Below are 17226 nucleotides of genomic sequence, written 5' to 3'. Positions count from 1 at the left end.
CCTCTTGAGAGAGAATCTAAAGCTAGGTGTATCTACTTTAAAATAAGGCAAACACCATTTAAAACAGAGATGAGGCAAAATTTCTTCTCTCAGAAGTTTATAAGTCTTTGGAAACTCCTTCCTCTAAAGGTGGTTGAAGTAGTCTTGGAACATTCTTATGGTGAACCTATTATTGATAAGTAAAGGAGTGAAAAGTTACCACAGGTGGATAGAAATGTGGAGTTGAGATTGCCATCAAATAAGCCATTGGTTTATTAAGTGGTTGAAGTGGGTTGGGGCTCCAAAAGGTCTGCTTCTGCTTCTCATTCATACGTTCTGAGGTAACCAAGGTAACCTTGAAAGGGAAATGATAAATTGCAATATTCATCCATTAAAAGATCAGATTTTAATCATTTATAGCTTAGAAAGTGTTTTCAGAATTTGCCTATGTTTTTTTCCATACAGTCTCTGCAGGACCCTCATTACTTTTGACAAATCTGACAGGATAAAATAAGGGCTTGTGGCTTAATTTCAAAACATGCAATTATGGTTAAATATAATCGTGACTTTATTAAGATGCCAAAAGATAATCTTTTCCACAGTAACTTTTATTTTTAGGAGTTTGGCATTATATTAACCAGTTGTTATAAATCGTATTGGAGAGGCTGAAAATATCATTTTATGCATTGCACCTTTTACCTTCAGGGTCATTATTATTTCTCACTTTTGCCCGTGCTAATGTACTGAATCAAAAGGCTCTCTGCATATCCTACCTTCTTTTGCAATCAGAGCCAATGTTTCAGATACCTTCCAGAACATAACTCAAGGTGAGAAAACTGGAGCCAACAAGATAATTTTGGCCAGACCTAAAATTTTCATTGGCTCTGGGACCAAGCAGACGCCTGTAGAATTGGCCTTATTCCTTGCAATTTACTCTCTGGAGCCAGATTCCAGGTTGCAGATTTATGATCCCCTGTTCCGTAATAATTAAGCAAATTGTTTGGCAACTCTGCTACTGATTGTGGATGTAAAACCAACTGTTCAGATATCAGTCGCAATATCAATTGAAAATGTTTCCTAAATGTCTTATGTCCAAAGGAACAGTTGAATTAAATGGTAGTTCTTGCTAAAATGGCTGTAAAATTTGTAAAACTGGATTGATTGGTTAGTGTCAGATCTTGTCATTTTTGCAGATATTGAGTTATCTATGATTATGGTTTTCTTTTTTGCTTAACAATTTGTTCTGGGGAAATTTTGACTGCTATTCCTGCCTTAGCAGTTGTACTATCCCCACTGATTCAGACCGGCATGTCCTTCACCCGGATTGAACTGCATAATTTCAGCCAACAATTTCCTACAGTACTGGATGGCGCTATAATGTTGTAAGTGATATGTTCTAGATGAGACTTTAAAATGAAATGCTCTTTACCCTCTCTGGGTAGATGCAAATGATGCCCCAATTATGAGTGTACGACAACTAATGACACTAAAGCACTTTAATTATAAATGCAAGAAAGTCTGCAGATGCTGAAAATCCAAAGCAACACACATGAAATAAGTCCATAAGATATTAGGAGCAGAATTAGGCCATTTGGAAAGAGGCTATCTGGAAAGTGATAGGTGAAGGTGGGAAAGGTCAAGGCTAGAGAAGAAGGAATTTGATATGAGAGGAGAGTGAATGGTAGGAGAAAGGTGAAAGTAAGAGGCAGGTGAGCTGAGGCAAAAGGTAAGAGTGGGGAAATGTGTTTACTGGAAGGAGAAATCAATATTCATGCCATTAGCTTGAAGGGTACCCTGAGGTGGTCTCATTTTGGCACAAAAGGAGGCCATGGACTGACGCATTGGAACAGGAATGGGAATGGGAAATAAAACATTCTGCCACCAGGAATTCCCGCTTGTGGCAGATGGTGCAGAGGTGCTGGGCAAAGCAGTCCCCAGCTTACAACGGGTATGAACAAGGTAGAGGTGGCTGCATTTAGAGCACCAGACACATAGACGACCCTAGCAGATTGGCAGGTGAAGTGTTGGCTCACCTGGATGGACTGCCTGGGGCCTTGAATGGACACGAGGGAGGTGGTATATGGGCAGGTGAGGCACTTAAGCTACTTGCAGGGTTAAGTGCCAAGAGGGAGATCAGTGGGGAGGGATGAATGGACAAGGGAATCGCGGAGGAAGCAGGGGGGGAGAGGGAGCTGAAGATATATTAATGGTAGGATCCCTACTAACAAGTACGCACTTTAATTGTTTCATTAGCATTTATGGACCCTTGCTGAGTGCAAGCTGACTCCTGATTTATCTACGGTTTCACCAACAATGCAAAACTAATTAAGTGATTATAGTATATTTAAGACACCCAAATACATATTATGAGCTATAAATTTTACCATTTTTATTAGCATTCTAAGTGTTGTAATCTGTTCATATGCTTTGTGTCCACAGCCTGATCTGGGAATAGATTTTCTTCATGAATATATTTAAAGTGCATCATAATATAGTGTGAACACAGGACATTTTGTTCCTTAGGAAGATGCATTAGATTAATGAACAGTGCTAAAGAAGGTGATGTATATACAGAAGTAGAGTAGATTACACATCAGTTTTGTTGGTCTCTGTAGATTAGTGGGTGAGAATGTTTGGATCAAGTAGGAGGCCCAGCTCAGTAATACGTCCATTGACTGTGGTAGATTACAGGTTCTGTTTCAGTGAGTCATACTGCTGAAATATTTCAGTGCAAGTGGGAACTGCCAGGAAATATTTCATTCTGAGGTCCTTTCAAACTGGATGAATCTGTGACTCTGACAATGCATGAAAAATAAAATGTTTTTTTTAAATTGAGATATTCGCAACATTGACAAGGGAATATGTGTTGGCATGCTTCATTGCACATGGGGAGCTAGGAGTCAACCTCCTCCTCCTGTGGTTCAGTTCCTGTGATTAAGGATGACTTGCTTTGGTATTCTCTCAGGGAACTGATGAGAGACTCACAGTCTGAGGCTGGAGATACTTAATGGGACGATGGGTGTTAATATTATGCACTGAACTCTCCTTCCATTATTGCATGTGATCACTACATTTTCACATCGTAACGCCTTAAGATGCTCAGTGCCTTTGCAAATACACCACCATTCTGCATTGTCATGGGACGCTCAATATGTCCTTTATTCTCAAGGAGGCAATTAAAACTTAGAGTCATAAAGCCCTACAGCACAGAAACAGACCCTTCACCCATCTTGTCTATGCCAGCCTAGTCCCATCTACCTGCAACTGGACCTTAGCCTTCCATACCCCTTATCCATTCACCTATCTAAACTTCTCTTATATGTTACAATTTAACTCACATTTAACACTTCCTAAGGTAGCTCATTCCACACTAGCACCACCTTCTGAGTGAAACAATTTCCCCTCAATTTCCCCTTAAATGGTTGACTTTTCACCCTAAACCTATGACCTCCAGGTCCAGTCTTTTATTTATTTATTTGTATATTTATTGATTGATTGATTGATTGATTGATTGATTGAGACAGCATGGAATAGGCCCTTCTGGCCCTTTGAGATGTGCCGCCGGGCATTCCCTGATTTAACCCTAGCCTAATCATGGGACTACTTCCAATTAACTTACCAACTGGTATGTCTTTGGACTGTGTGAAGAAACTGGAGCAGCTGAAGAGAACCCAGCCTACAAGCATTCCCCCTATCTATACCCCTCATCATTTTGTATACCTCTATCAAATCTCTCCTCATCCTCCCGCACTCTAGGAAATAAAGTCATGAAGTATTCAACATTTCCATATAACTTTTGTCGAGTCCCAGCAACGTCCTTGTAAATTTTCACTCAGCACTTTTTCAATCTTGTTGATACTTTTTCTGTAGGCAGGTGACCAGCACTGCACACAGTACTTCAAATTTGGCATCACCAACATCTTATGCAACTTCAACATTCATGCTCCAATTGATGAAGGCCAATGAGCCAAAGACTCTCTTTATGACCCTACCTACATGTGACACCACTTTCAGAGAAGTATGGATCTGGATTCCCAAGTTCTTTTGTTCTACCACACTCCTCAGTGCCCATCATTCACTGTGTCTTCTTCTGGATTGTCTTCCCAAAGTCAACAATTCACTCTTGCCTACATTACATTCCATCTACCATTTTCAGCCCATTTTACCAGCTGGTCCAGATCATGATGCAAGCTTCGATAGCCTTCTTCACTGCCCGCTGCACCCCGATTTTGATGTCACCTACAGAGGTGCTGATTGAGTTTATCACATTAACACATTGTATAGATGATAAGCAACAACAAACCCAGCTGTGATCCCCACAGCACACCACTAGTCATCGGCCTCCAGTCAGAGAGACAACCAACTACTACCACTCTCTGTCTTCTCCCACTAAGCTGAATCCAATTTACTACTTCATCCTAAATGCCAAGCACCCAAAAATTCTGCACCTTGTCAAAGGCCTTGCTACAGTCCATGTTGAAAATATTCACAATCTTAGGGTCATAGAACACCACAGCCCTTCAGCCCATCTAGTTTATCTGAACTATTAATCTGCCTAGCCCTGTCGACCTGCACCTGAACTTCAGACCTTGATACCCAACCTATCCACGTACCTATCCAAATTTCTTGAACACGCATCCACCATTTGTGCTGGCAGCTTATTTCACATTCTCACCACTCTCTGAGTGAAGTTCTCCCTCATGATGCCATAAGCATTTCACCTTTCATCCTTAACTAATGATTTCTAGTTCTAGGCTCACCCAACCTCAATGGAAAAAGCCTGCTTGCTTTTACCCATCTATACACCTCATAATCTTGTATACCTCTATCAAGTGCAGCGCATCTGTAGTTGTGAACTTCCCATGATTCAGAACATTTACAAGGACAGGTTTGTAAAAAGGGCCCGTAGGATCATTGGAGACCCAAGTCACCCCAGCCACAATCTATTCCAGCTGCTACCATCCAGGAAATGGTTTTGTAGCATAAAAGCCAGGACCAACAGGTTCCGTGACAGCTTCTTCCACCAGGTCATCAGACTGATTAACTCACGCTGATTTGAGTGTATTTCTATATTACATTAACTGTTCAATTTATTATAAATTACTATGATTGCACATGGTACACTTAGATGGAGACATTACATAAAGATTTTTACTCCTCATGGATGTAAGAAATAAAGTCAATTCAATTCAATTCAATCTTGATGTCATCTACTAATTTGCTGTTCCAGTTTACCATATTATCATCCAGATTATTGATACATAGATGACAAACAACGGTGGACCCAGGACCAATCCCTGAGGCATATCAATAGTAACAGGCCTCCCATCAGAGAGGCAACCATCTACTACCACTCTCTGGCATCTCCCATGAAGCTAATGTCTAATCCAATTTACTACCTCATCTTGAATGCCAGTGACTGAACCTTCTTGACCAGCCTCCCATGAGGGACTTTGTCAAAGGCCTTGTTGAAGTCCATGTAGACAACATCCACTGCCTTGCCTTCATCAGCTTTCTTTGTAGCTTCCTTGAAACATCCTGTAATATATGTCAGACATGACCTGCCACACACAAAGCCATGTTGATTATCCCTAATCAAGTCCTGTCTGACCAAATATTTATATATCCTGTTCCTTAGAATACCTTGTAATAATTTACCCACAACTGATGTCAGGCTCACCACACTGTAATATCCTGGCTTATTCTTAGAATCTTCCTTACACAGTGGAACAGCATTAGCTGCCCTCCAGACCTCTGGCACCTTATACGTGGCTAAGGATGTTTTAAATATCTCTGAGAGGGGACTTCAACAATACCTCCCACAAGGTCAGAGGGGACACCTCATGAGGCCCTGGGGTTTTATCCATTCTAATTTGCCTCAAGACAGCAACCACCTCCTTTTCCATAATCCGGAGAAAGCCCATGACCACTTTTTGCCTCTGTTCTATATATTCTGTGTCTGTCTTCTGGGTAAATATAGATTTAAGATCTCTCCATCTCTTTTGACTCCATGCACTAATGACCACGTTGATTTTCTAGTAGACAAATTTTGGCCCTTGCTGTTCTTTTGCTCTTCACCTTTGTGACTCCTTTGATCCTAACTGCCCATACCTGATAGGCAAATATTTTCTGTTTGCTTTACCAGGGCCTCAATATCCCATTATATCAGGATTGCATTATCCAAAACTGGCCTTTCTCCATTTTTTAACCTTAATAGGGCCGGCCCTATTCTTTTCCACAATTACATTGAAACTGATGGAATTATGATCACTAGATCTAAGGTGTTTCCCTTCACACACTTCTGTCAGCTGCCCTGCTCTGTTCCCTAAGAGGAGATTCAGTTTTGCCCTTTCTCTGGTTGAGACCTTTACATATTGACTGAGGAAACTTTCCTGAGCACATTTGGCAGTGTCTATCCCATCTAGTCATTTTACTCAGTCAAAGTTTAAATCACCTACTGTCAGAACCATCTAAGACATCATTAAAATGTTTAATCGTCATCTTGGTAACTTCTTTCCATGGCATAGCTTGGAAAAGAATAATTATTCTAGAGTCTTATCCGGCAAGTTCTAACATGGCCCACCTACTACAAATGATTGGGCATGACCTGAGCCTCACTGTTGGGCATCACTCTCATTGATCCTCCTGTCTTGCCAATCAACTTGTAGAACAATACTGAGCCAATTTTGGTAGCACTTCCATTGGTTTGAGCTGTCCAATGTTGATCATTCTTGACTACAAAGCATTTAGGACTATTGTATTCTGTCAGGTTTGAGATCTTGCTGTTTGAATACTCCTGCCTTTAGCTGACAAAAGGTTCTTCTGCCCACTTGAATTCTGGTGAATTTCAACATCAGTGCTGCCTTCAGTGAGAGCCATTACCAGTGATGAGAAGAGTGATCCACATTTCCCAGAGGCTTGTTAGGGATCCTGATTGTGGGGGAGGTAAGTATTGGGCAACAGGGACAGTATGTAGATCTTCCATAATTTTTACATTTTCCTATTTGTAATTTCTTATTTATAATTTTAACAATACCTATACTTTCTTTAAAGTGGTTTAAATCACAGGCACTATTTTGTGTTGATTGATAGCTACATATCTGACCGAACAAAAATTATATGCAGAGTGCCTCAAGGGTCCATACTAGAGCATCTTCTGTTTAACATACCTGTTCCGTCTAGCTCGAATCATGGTAAGCAACAAAATATCTTACCTTAGTTATGGGGATGCCACTCAAATTTATTTAACAGTGTCATCAAGTGACTATGGTCCCATACAATCACTAAAAAACCATATTGAACAAATCACTGATTGGATGAGCCAAAATTTCCTCCAGTTAAAGAAAGAGAAAACTGAAATAATTGTTTTTGGTGCCAAAAAGTCAGTGCTCACTTAGAATCCCTGTTGTTACAGACCACAAACCAAGCCAGAAACCTTGGTGTTGTGAAGGTCCCTGACTGAAATTTAAACCGCCACATTAAGGCAATTACAAGGTCATCTTAAAAATACAGCAAGAGTTAAAGGGCTTATGTCTCAGCAAGGTCTAGAAAAACTCATCCCTGCATTTATTTTTAGTAGGCTTGACTACTGTAATGGCGTTTTCACAGCTCCCTGTAAAGAATCCCTCAGACAGACACAGCTCATTCAGAATGCTGCTGCTAGAGTCCTCACTAAGACCAAGAAAGTAGCACACATCACTCCAGTTCTCAGATCTCTGCACTGGCTTCCTGTCCATCAGAAGATTTACTTTAAAATATTACTACTGGTTTATAAAGCACTGAATGACTAGGGCCTAACTACATCTCTGATCTCTTGCTGCATTATGAATCTTCCTGAGCTCTCTGGCCATCTGGGGCGGGTCTGCTTACCGTCCCCAAGTTACAACTAAATATGGTGAAGCAGCTTTTAGTTACTATGCTCCACGTATCTGGAATAACCTTCCATAGGATCTGAAGTCTGCCCCAGCTTTAGGTTCTTTTAAATCGATGCTTAAAACTTTTCTTTTCGCTGTAGCTTTTAATTAGAATCTCCATCATTATAATTTTTATTTCTTTACTTTTATGTGTGATTTCATTCTCTTTATAATGTCTGCAATTTGATGTTTGATTTTTATATCTTGTTTTATGTAAAGCACTTTGAACTGCCCTGTGTTTGAATGCTATCCAAATAAACTTGCCTTGCCTTATGATATAGAAGGTGGCCGTTTCATACATTAAATCTATATCAGGCCCCAAAGCATTTCCATCAGTTCTATATCCTACTTGAGGCCCTCCGTTGGTTGGCCTCAACCATGGATATTGCATCCTAGCTGTCTATGTGATACGCAAGCTAGTACACAAGCCAGCACAGTACGATATGGAGAGCAAGCTGGTTCCCACGAAGCAGCCTCCTCCTCTCAATGCAGATGATGAATCCAAAGGAACTGGAGAAACCGATACAATCTGGCAAAGGTGTTGCCAGTCAGCATTGAACTCAATGTTGGACAGCCTCATTGTTGGACTCCCGCTACAAATTTTTTCCTTGGGGTTTATGCCCGAAGACTTCCCCATAAGTGGGTATAATCTCATGGCAGCGGAGGCTTGAGATCAGAGTTTTCCTTCTCCAAACGAGCTGCCAACCATGGCTGAGGAGTCCCATCTGCCCAAAGTTACTGGTTTCAAGGCGCCAGTAACTCACCTTTTCCGCTTCTCCTGACTGTAAAAATGGTTCTGCTGGGCTTAGTAGCTCAACCACACATGAAGGCCAGGAGCTGGACTCAGCTGTCAGAGGCTATTTGAGACACTAACTATTGGGAGCACTCAAGTAGTGTGAGCTTATTCCTGCTTACAGTATTTCCTACTAATCTCTCTGTAACCTCTTCTCTGTCACTTTTGTAACCCCCATTCCCCTGGAACCCAAGGCAATTTAAAGTAACCAAAGAGCCCAGGAAATGAGAGGAAAATGAAACAAATGGAAGAAACCACATAGTAGTAGAGAAAAAATACTAAGTCCCTACAGACAGCTCCAAGGAGAAGGACTGAATCCAGGTTCCTGGAGCTGTGCAACAGCAACTTGTTCACTGGGAGGCCCATTCCTTCAGATTCAGCTGTGATCTGGAGCTCAGTCGTCAGTGATGCACATTTGTAAATGTTATCTGTGCATTGTTATTTGATGACAGGGACTGGGGTGATTTAACTTCTGGAGTGGAAGTGATGAGAAGATGAAGTTTCACACTTGTTGACAGACTGTCTCTGCTCTGGCTAGCAGGTTGTGGGAGGTGAGGTGCAGTGATTTGGCAAGAGAGATTGAGAAAGGCATTTGGAGTGATTAAACAGGCTTTTCTCTGGTCTCCTGTGGGATTTCACTTTGTAGAAATGCTCTTCTACATTTATAACGGAACAGTCATTAGGTAAGCAACCAGCAGGGAGTTTTAGCTAGTCAATAACACAAATTCCCTATTTTGTGATGAAATACCTCAACTTGTGATTGAGAGATCATAATTAACTTGATATATCACCTGACACTGGGATATAAGATATTCTGCAGATGATGGAAATCTTGAGCGACTCACATCAAGTGCTGAAGGAACTCAAGGCTACAGCTATGGAGAGAAATAAACAGTCGACATTTTGACCCAAGAGCCTTCATCAGGATTGTAAACAAAGGAGTCATAAACCAGAATAAAAAGCTGGGGGGAGGGAGACCTTTACAAGCTGGAAATTGATAGGCAAAACCTGTTGGTGGGGGGGCGGGGCAGATATGTGGGTGGGGGAGGTGGGAATGAAAAGCAATAGTATGAGAAACTAGGAGGTAATAGATGGAAAAGGTAAAGAGTTGATGTAGAAGGAATCTGATGGGAGAAATCAAAAGACATTGGAATAAAGGGAAGGATGTGAGGAACTGAAGAGCAGGTCAGAAAGGTGGGGGGGGTAATAAAAGGGGTTAGAGGGCCACCTGAATGAGGGAAAATAAAGATGAGGGCGTGGAGTGGGAAAGAGAGGGGAGTTAGAGAATTTGATGCCTCTCCTGGTGCTTATTGCTGAAGCTGTGCCAAGTGTCACACCTGCCCTGACACATCCTCCCTCACCGCCCTGAGCGGCCTTTTCAGGTAAGGCAGTGTTTCATCTGTGAGTCTGCTGGCGTTATTTATTACATCCAGAGTTCCTGCTGCAGCTTGATGCACCGTCGCACCATCCACCACAAATTAGTGATCAAATGGCTAACTAAACTAATCTCCTCTGCCTAAACAATGTCTATATCCTTCCATTTCCCTCACATTCATTTGTCTATCTAAATGTCTCTTAGATGTCTCTAATGTATCTGCTTCCAACACCACCCCAGGCAGCACACACCAGGCACCCACCACTCTGTGTAACAAACCTTACCCCTCACATCTCCTTTAAAATTACCCCTCTCATCTTAAATACATGAACTTTGCTATTAGACATTTCATAGAAACATAGAAAACCTACAGCACAATACAGGCCCTTCGGCCCACCAAGTTGTGCCGAACATGTCCCTACCTTAGAAATTACTAGGCTTACTTATAGCCCTCTATTTTTCTAAGCTCCATGTACCTATCCAAAAGTCTCTTAAAAGACCCTATCATATTCACCTACACCACCATTGCCGGCAGCCCATTCCACACACTCACCACTCTCTGAGTAAAAAACTTACCCCTGACATCTCCTCTGCACCTACTCTCCAGCACCTTAAACCTGTGTCCTCTTGTGGCAACCATTTCAGCCTGAGAAAAAGCCTCTGACTATCCACATGATCAGTGTCTCTCATCATCTTATACACCTCTATCAGGTCACCTCTCATCCTCCGTCGCTCCAAGGAGAAAAGGCCAAGTTCACTCAACCTATTCTCATAAGGTATGCTCACCAATCCAGGCAACATCCTTGTAAATCTCCTCTGCACCCTTTCTATGGCTTCTACACCCTTCCTGTAGTGAGGCAACCAGAGCTGAGCACAGTACTCCGTGGGGTCTGACCAGGGTCCTAGATAGCTGCAACATTACCTCTTGGCTCCTAAATTCAATTCCACGAGTGATGATGGCCAATACACAGTACGCCTTCTTAACCACAGAGTCAACCTGCACAGCTGTTTTGAGAGTCCTATGGACTCTGACCCCAAGATCCCTCTGATCCTCCACACTCCCGAGAGTCTTACCATTAATACTATAGTCTGTCATCATATTTGTGCATAGGAAAAAGAGAGTCTCTGTCTATTCTGTCTATACCTCTCATAATCTTATAAACCTCTATCAAATCTCCCCTCATCCTCCACCACTCCAAAGAAAACAACCCAAATTTGTCCAACCTCTCACTAGAGCACATACCCTCTAGTATGGCAACATCCTGATAAACTTCTTCTGCACCCTCTCCAAAGCCACAACATCTTTCCTATATTGGGACAACCAGAACTCTATGCAATACTCCAGATCTGGCCTAACTAGAATTTTATAAAGCTGTAACATAACTTCTTGACATTTGAACTCAATGCTTCGGCTAATAAAGCCAAACATGCCATATGCCTTGCTAACAACCCTATCAACCTGTGTAGCCACTTTCAGGGAGTTATGAACATGGAATCCCAGATCCTTCTGCTTATCAACACTGTTAAAGTTCTTGCCTTTAACAGTGTACCGTCTCTTTATATTTGACCTACCAAGGCGCAACACTTCACGTTTGACCAGGTTAAACCCGATCCGCCATTTCTCCGTCCATATCTGCAACAGATCTAAATCCTGTTGTATTCTTATTAAAATGAAACTATTGAACTATTCTTTGTCAGTCTTCTATACTATGCACAACACCACCAATCTTTGTATCATCTGCAAACTTACTAACCCACACATCTACCTTTTTTTATCCAGGTGGTTTACATATGTCACAAACAGCAGCGGTCACAGTACAGATCCCTACAGATCACCACTAATCTCTTCTTACATACAAGGTAAAACTCCCTTAGTCTGAACAATTCAAATAGCAGTGCCCCATTTTATCTGAGACTTGTTTTCTCCCACCTAATCTGAGTGAACAGGGCATCAGTCCTTTCCCCTCTCCTGATTAGTATCTGTGTTAGTTATTTGATTCAATTTCTAATGTTTCAAAATCGTAATTTATAAACTATCAAGTGGTCAAACACATTCTCATTTGTTAAGATGTGATTGCATTTCTAAGTTCAGTAAAGTTTCCGTGGAATCACAGGTTCAAAATGGGGTATATTCCAGGATCAATAAACACTTTTGGAAACTTGCCAACACTTATAGACAGCCAAAACCCAAAGAGAATCATACACAGATCCCCTTCTTCTTTGTCATTCTATTCTCACAAGCTTATACCTGTACATTTCACAGAGCTTTGCTTATGTGGTGAAGTACATATACCTGTCTGGACACGCTCCCCCCCCCCCCCCCCCCCCGGCTGACTGCTCCTGTGGCTCCTCCCACAGACCCCGGTATAAAGGCGATTGGGGCCTAAGCCCTGCCTCTCAGTCTCCAGGATGTAGTATGGTGGTCAATTGCTGCTTGTTCTTTCTTCCAGTCAATAAAAGCCGATATCTCGCCTCACGTCTCAGAGAGTTATTGATGATGCATCAGCTTATCAAGATGTTTAACATTTGATCAATGTCTACGTTGGTGGATCATGAACTGCAATGCATGTAGTCACCCAGCTGTGTTCAGGTAGATTCAATCAGCCATGCTTCAAGTAGGTGTAGCTACAGCTGGTGTTGGATCCATTGGTTCCGATTGCATCTGGAAGGTCATCTTGTAGCAGCCGTGGAATAGTAACATAATATGAGGAGAGGTAAACAGCATTCTCCATAATCCCTCTCAGTTCATGGGGTTGATTGCTTTTCTAAGCTTGAGAAGGGCAAGTTCGTTCTGCAGTTAGGTGGTTGGGTTGGATAAGTAGCCATTGCTAATTTACTTTGGCTCACTTACAGGTTTGTCTTTGGGATGATAATGAACATGCATAAGGGTTAGATGTCTTTTGTCCCATATCTCAGCTGCGGATTTTGATGGTGATTCACAATTTAATGAGGGCTAATTTCCATGTGGTTTTCATTTAAGTATTCAGAAGAAAGTAGAAAACATTAAGGAGAGGTAAACCTCCCTCAGCAACAATCTGGTTGCTTGCAGATTATTGAACAATGGATAGTAATTCAGATTGCCTCAACATGTAATGAGATTCCTGTGAATCAAGACCATGAAACCAGTATTATTCATCCATAATGAACAACTAATTAGAAGTCAAGAAACACACTTTGTACAAGGACATGGAATGCTGATAATGCCTGGCTTGCAATCTAAAAATCACAAGTTCCTATCCCGTCCTGAGACGTTGTGAAATTAGATTCCATAAACTTGAATAAAATAGCCAGGAAAGCAGTCACTTTGCCCAACAGACCTGAGTGATTCACTACTTGGACCAAAGAAAATAGAATTACTGGTGCAGCTTATCCAACCCAAGAACAGAAAATGTCAGGAGACCTATGAAACAGGCTAAAGGCACATATTTAGTGTATGATTTTTAAAAATTTTGATTTTATGATGTGTATCCCAAAAAGTTAACTACTGCTAATCATGATAAATTCCAGTCGCTCAGTATGAGGAGTTAATACATTGCAATGATCGCACCTCCAAACGATCTGACTTACAGATTGTAAGCTTGTAGTTATTTATATTTGTAATTTAAAGACTAATCATTAAACACACTACAGCTGCTGTTTATATGTTGTGGTGAACTACATATACCTGTCTGGACACGCCCCCCTGCTGACTGCTCCTGTGGCTCCTCCCACAGACCCCTGTATAAAGGCGATTGAGGTCTGAGCCCGGCCTCTCTGTCTCCAGGATGTAGTATGGTGGTCAACCACTGCTTGTTCCTTCTTCCAGTCAATAAAAGCCGATACCTCGCTTTTACGTCTCAGAGTGAGTTATTGATGGTGCATCATATGTTTTTCAGTAAACAATGATTGTAACCATTTATCTAAGCACGCAATTCATGAAGGACAGAATGAGTATTGAGCTGCTGAAACCCATTGATTTCACTTTTGTGTCCTGCCCTGAGAATAGGTCTTAAAGTGAGCACAAGATGATGATGCATCTCCTCAGCTGCAGAGTAACACAATCTGCCGAACTGTTTGCGTTCTGGCACGAGTGACGTGGGTGTCAGAGCTGGCCTTTGGGGAGGAGTGCTGGCTGCAGCAGTAAAATATCTATATTACTGCAGACAAAAAAAAGGACAATTCCCATGCTGACCGTGGTTGTTCCAGCTAAGTCAGGGTCAAAGAGCAATGAGGAGAGCAAAATATACATATTCTTGAATACCCTATTGCCACCTTCATCCAGTTCCCCCACCTAAGGTCTGCACACCAGCACAGTCAAAAATAACCTCTACACCAACAATAGCACTCCTTGGGTAACATCTTCCAGATAGCTGATCCCTTCAATTATTTCACATTTTCAATGCCTTCTGCTTGTTCTTTTTGTCTTGATCGTGGTTCAGAGACGTCTGGAGTCTGTGATGTGCAGTTTGGAGATTAATCGAGTGACCTGGCCCTGCTGTCTCCGGAGTGGACTGCGATCACGGGCTGCCTCATGCATAAGACTAGAGACATGATTGACTCCATTTCGAAGCATCGAGGAAGATGGAAGCATCAAGGTGAATGTGGAGGAGGTCCACGCTCACTCTCCAAGGATCGATGGCGGTGGTTAGAAGGTCGCAGGTCAGCGGTACAGCAGTCAGAAGGCTGCAGGTTGGTGACATAGTGGCCATTCTTTGCAGAAGGACTGAGTACGAGTGCCTGGTCTCCTCAGTTCCAGTGGAAGGATGTTTTCGAAATTCTGAGATTTATGTGATTTTTGGATTATGATTTATATTGCTTTCCTTCAGGATTCTGTTGCTGATTGGTGGGAGGGGGTTCTGGGTGGGCAATGCGTTGGCTTTGTGTGAGGGAGGGGTTGGAGGTTTGGGATCTGATGTTCTTGTTGGATTTTGTGTGTGGGAGAGGGGGTTATGGGTTTAGTGTGGTCGGTGCTGTTCTTTTTTGGGGGTAAGGATTGGGGGTTTGGGGTTTTTGAAGGTCTGGTTGTTCTCTTCTGGGTGGGTGATCTGTTGATTTTTGTGCGAGGGAGGGATAGGGGCATTTTGGGCTTGGTGTTCCAGCTGCCATTTTCCATGTGGGCAATCTGTAGGTTTTTTTTGTGCATGGGAGGGTTTGTGAGTTTTTCCTTTTCATGTGGGGAGAGGGTTGATGGTTTTTCTGTATTTCGTGACTATCTGGAGAAGACAAATATCAGAGTTGTATTGTGCATGCATACTTTGGCAATAAAGTGAACCTTTGAACCGTTGATCGATTAGGAAGAAACTCAAACTTTAAAGCTTTAAGTCACCCAGAAGTTCTGAATAATCCATGAAAAGTATTCTTGCCAAATTTCCACTTAATCATAAATTAAGATTATAATTGACACCATTGAGCAAACAGTTGTCTGTTTTCAACTATATTTACTTCAAAAAATGTATACAAACTCCTGCTCTTTTATACAAGCCCAACATCGAAGTGAAAAGTTAATTCTTTATAATAGTTGTGATGATTTTGAACTAGTTTGGTTCATTAGCATCAGCCTTCTGATTTTGTTTATTTGGAATTATTTATGGTTTTGATTTTTTTATCACCCATTAATCTGTCTAGAAATGACATCTGAGAACATGTTTGAGTGTCAGTCTGGACTTAGCAAGAACGTAATACAGGATTATCGGGCAGAATTTGAGTCAAGCTCAGTACAGTTGAGAGCAAATGCTTCAGTGGTTCATGTGCCTTTTTATTGTTAGAAGTATTAAACTGATATGTGCTCTCTACCCTCTCAGATGCAAGGTTATTCAAAACTATTAATGAGTTACTGTCCCACAGTTAGATTCACAATGGAATTGAATAGAAGTGTGTAATCTTATCAATAATCCTCAAGAACCACCTTATAACTAGATCATGATGTAAATTAATCTTTCAGATTTGCTGTGGATTTCTGGTGTGCATATTATACGTATCTTGCATCACAGAAAATGCTGGAGGAACTCAGCAGGCCAGGCAGCATCAAATGGGAAAAAGTAAACACTTGACGTTTTAGGCTGAGACCCTTCATCAGGACCGGAAAGGAAGGGTGAAGGAATCAGAATAAGAAGGTGGGAGGAGGGCAAAATGGCAGGTGTTAGGCGAAACCAGAAGAGGGGGAGGGGACAAAGCAAAGAGCTGGGAAGTTAATTGGCGAAAATGATAAAGGGCTGGCGATGGGGGAAATCTGATAGGAGAAGACAGAAGATTATGGAAGAAAGGGAAGGGCGAGGACACCAGAGGGAGGTGATGGGCAGGTAAGAAGAGAAGGGGGTGAAAGGGAAACAAGAACGGGGAATAGTGAAGGAGAGGAGGTGCAGCAACTACTGGAAGTTTGAGAAATCAATGTTCATGTCATCTGCTGGAGGCAACCAAGACAGAATATCAGGTGTTGCTCCTCCATCTTGAGTGTGGCCTCATCATAGCAATAGAGGAGGCTATGGACTGGGAATGGGAATGAGAAGTAAATTTGAAATGGGTGGCTACCAGAAAACTCACCTTTTGTGACAGACGGAGCTAAGTTGCTCGACGAAGCGGTCTCCATATCTATGTCTAGCCTTGACAAAGTGGTCTGCCAATCTACATTAAGCTTCCTCAACTTTTACCTTGTACATCTTCCTCTCCTCCCCTCACCACATGTCTTATTCTGATCCCTATCCCTTCCTTTCCAGTCCCGATGCAGGATCTTAGCCGGAAACATCCACTGTTTAATCATTTCCACAGATGCTGCCTGCTGAGCTCCTCCAGGTTTTTTGTGTGCATTTCCAGCATCTGCAGATTTCCTCCTGCTTGTAACTTCTAACACTTCAAGTCTCTGCTGCTGCTGAGAAGAGTGATCTGGTGCAAATATGTACATTGCATCCATGTTCCAAACTGCCACAGGATCTTAATTAACCAGTCATGTTGTGTCTGAAATGGTGTAAGGCAAATGTTTCCTTACAAAAGTTAATGGTCTGGATTGTGTTGAATTTGCTGGCAGTTCTGTCTGGAACTGCTCATTGTTTAAATGGTTGTGGGTCTCAGAGTTTCAAAGATGCTCTTTAAGACATGGATAAGCAAGAATTGCTGACAGATTTGGGATGTCAAAGACGTCAATTTGCTTCTGCTGCTGAACTCCAGCTGGATTATTGCCATTGCATTCTATA

The 17226-nt window shown here is 41.9% G+C and overlaps 1 long non-coding RNA gene across 2 annotated transcripts in view; it reads left to right on the top strand.

Annotated features, from left to right (window-relative positions):
* Nucleotides 1-14751, top strand: part of LOC140723395 (uncharacterized) — a 38335-nt gene extending 23584 nt beyond the window's left edge. For both annotated transcript variants that reach the window (XR_012097887.1, XR_012097882.1), the window contains exon 3: nt 14479-14751. This is a non-coding gene — a long non-coding RNA (uncharacterized lncRNA). The remainder of the gene's footprint in view (nt 1-14478) is intronic.
* The last annotated feature ends 2475 nt before the right edge of the window (nt 14752-17226 follow it).

Source organism: Hemitrygon akajei, chromosome 3 (genome assembly GCF_048418815.1).
Source record: "Hemitrygon akajei chromosome 3, sHemAka1.3, whole genome shotgun sequence".
In the NCBI taxonomy this organism is placed as follows: domain Eukaryota; kingdom Metazoa; phylum Chordata; class Chondrichthyes; order Myliobatiformes; family Dasyatidae; genus Hemitrygon; species Hemitrygon akajei.
This window is presented reverse-complemented; position numbering and strand designations above follow the sequence as displayed.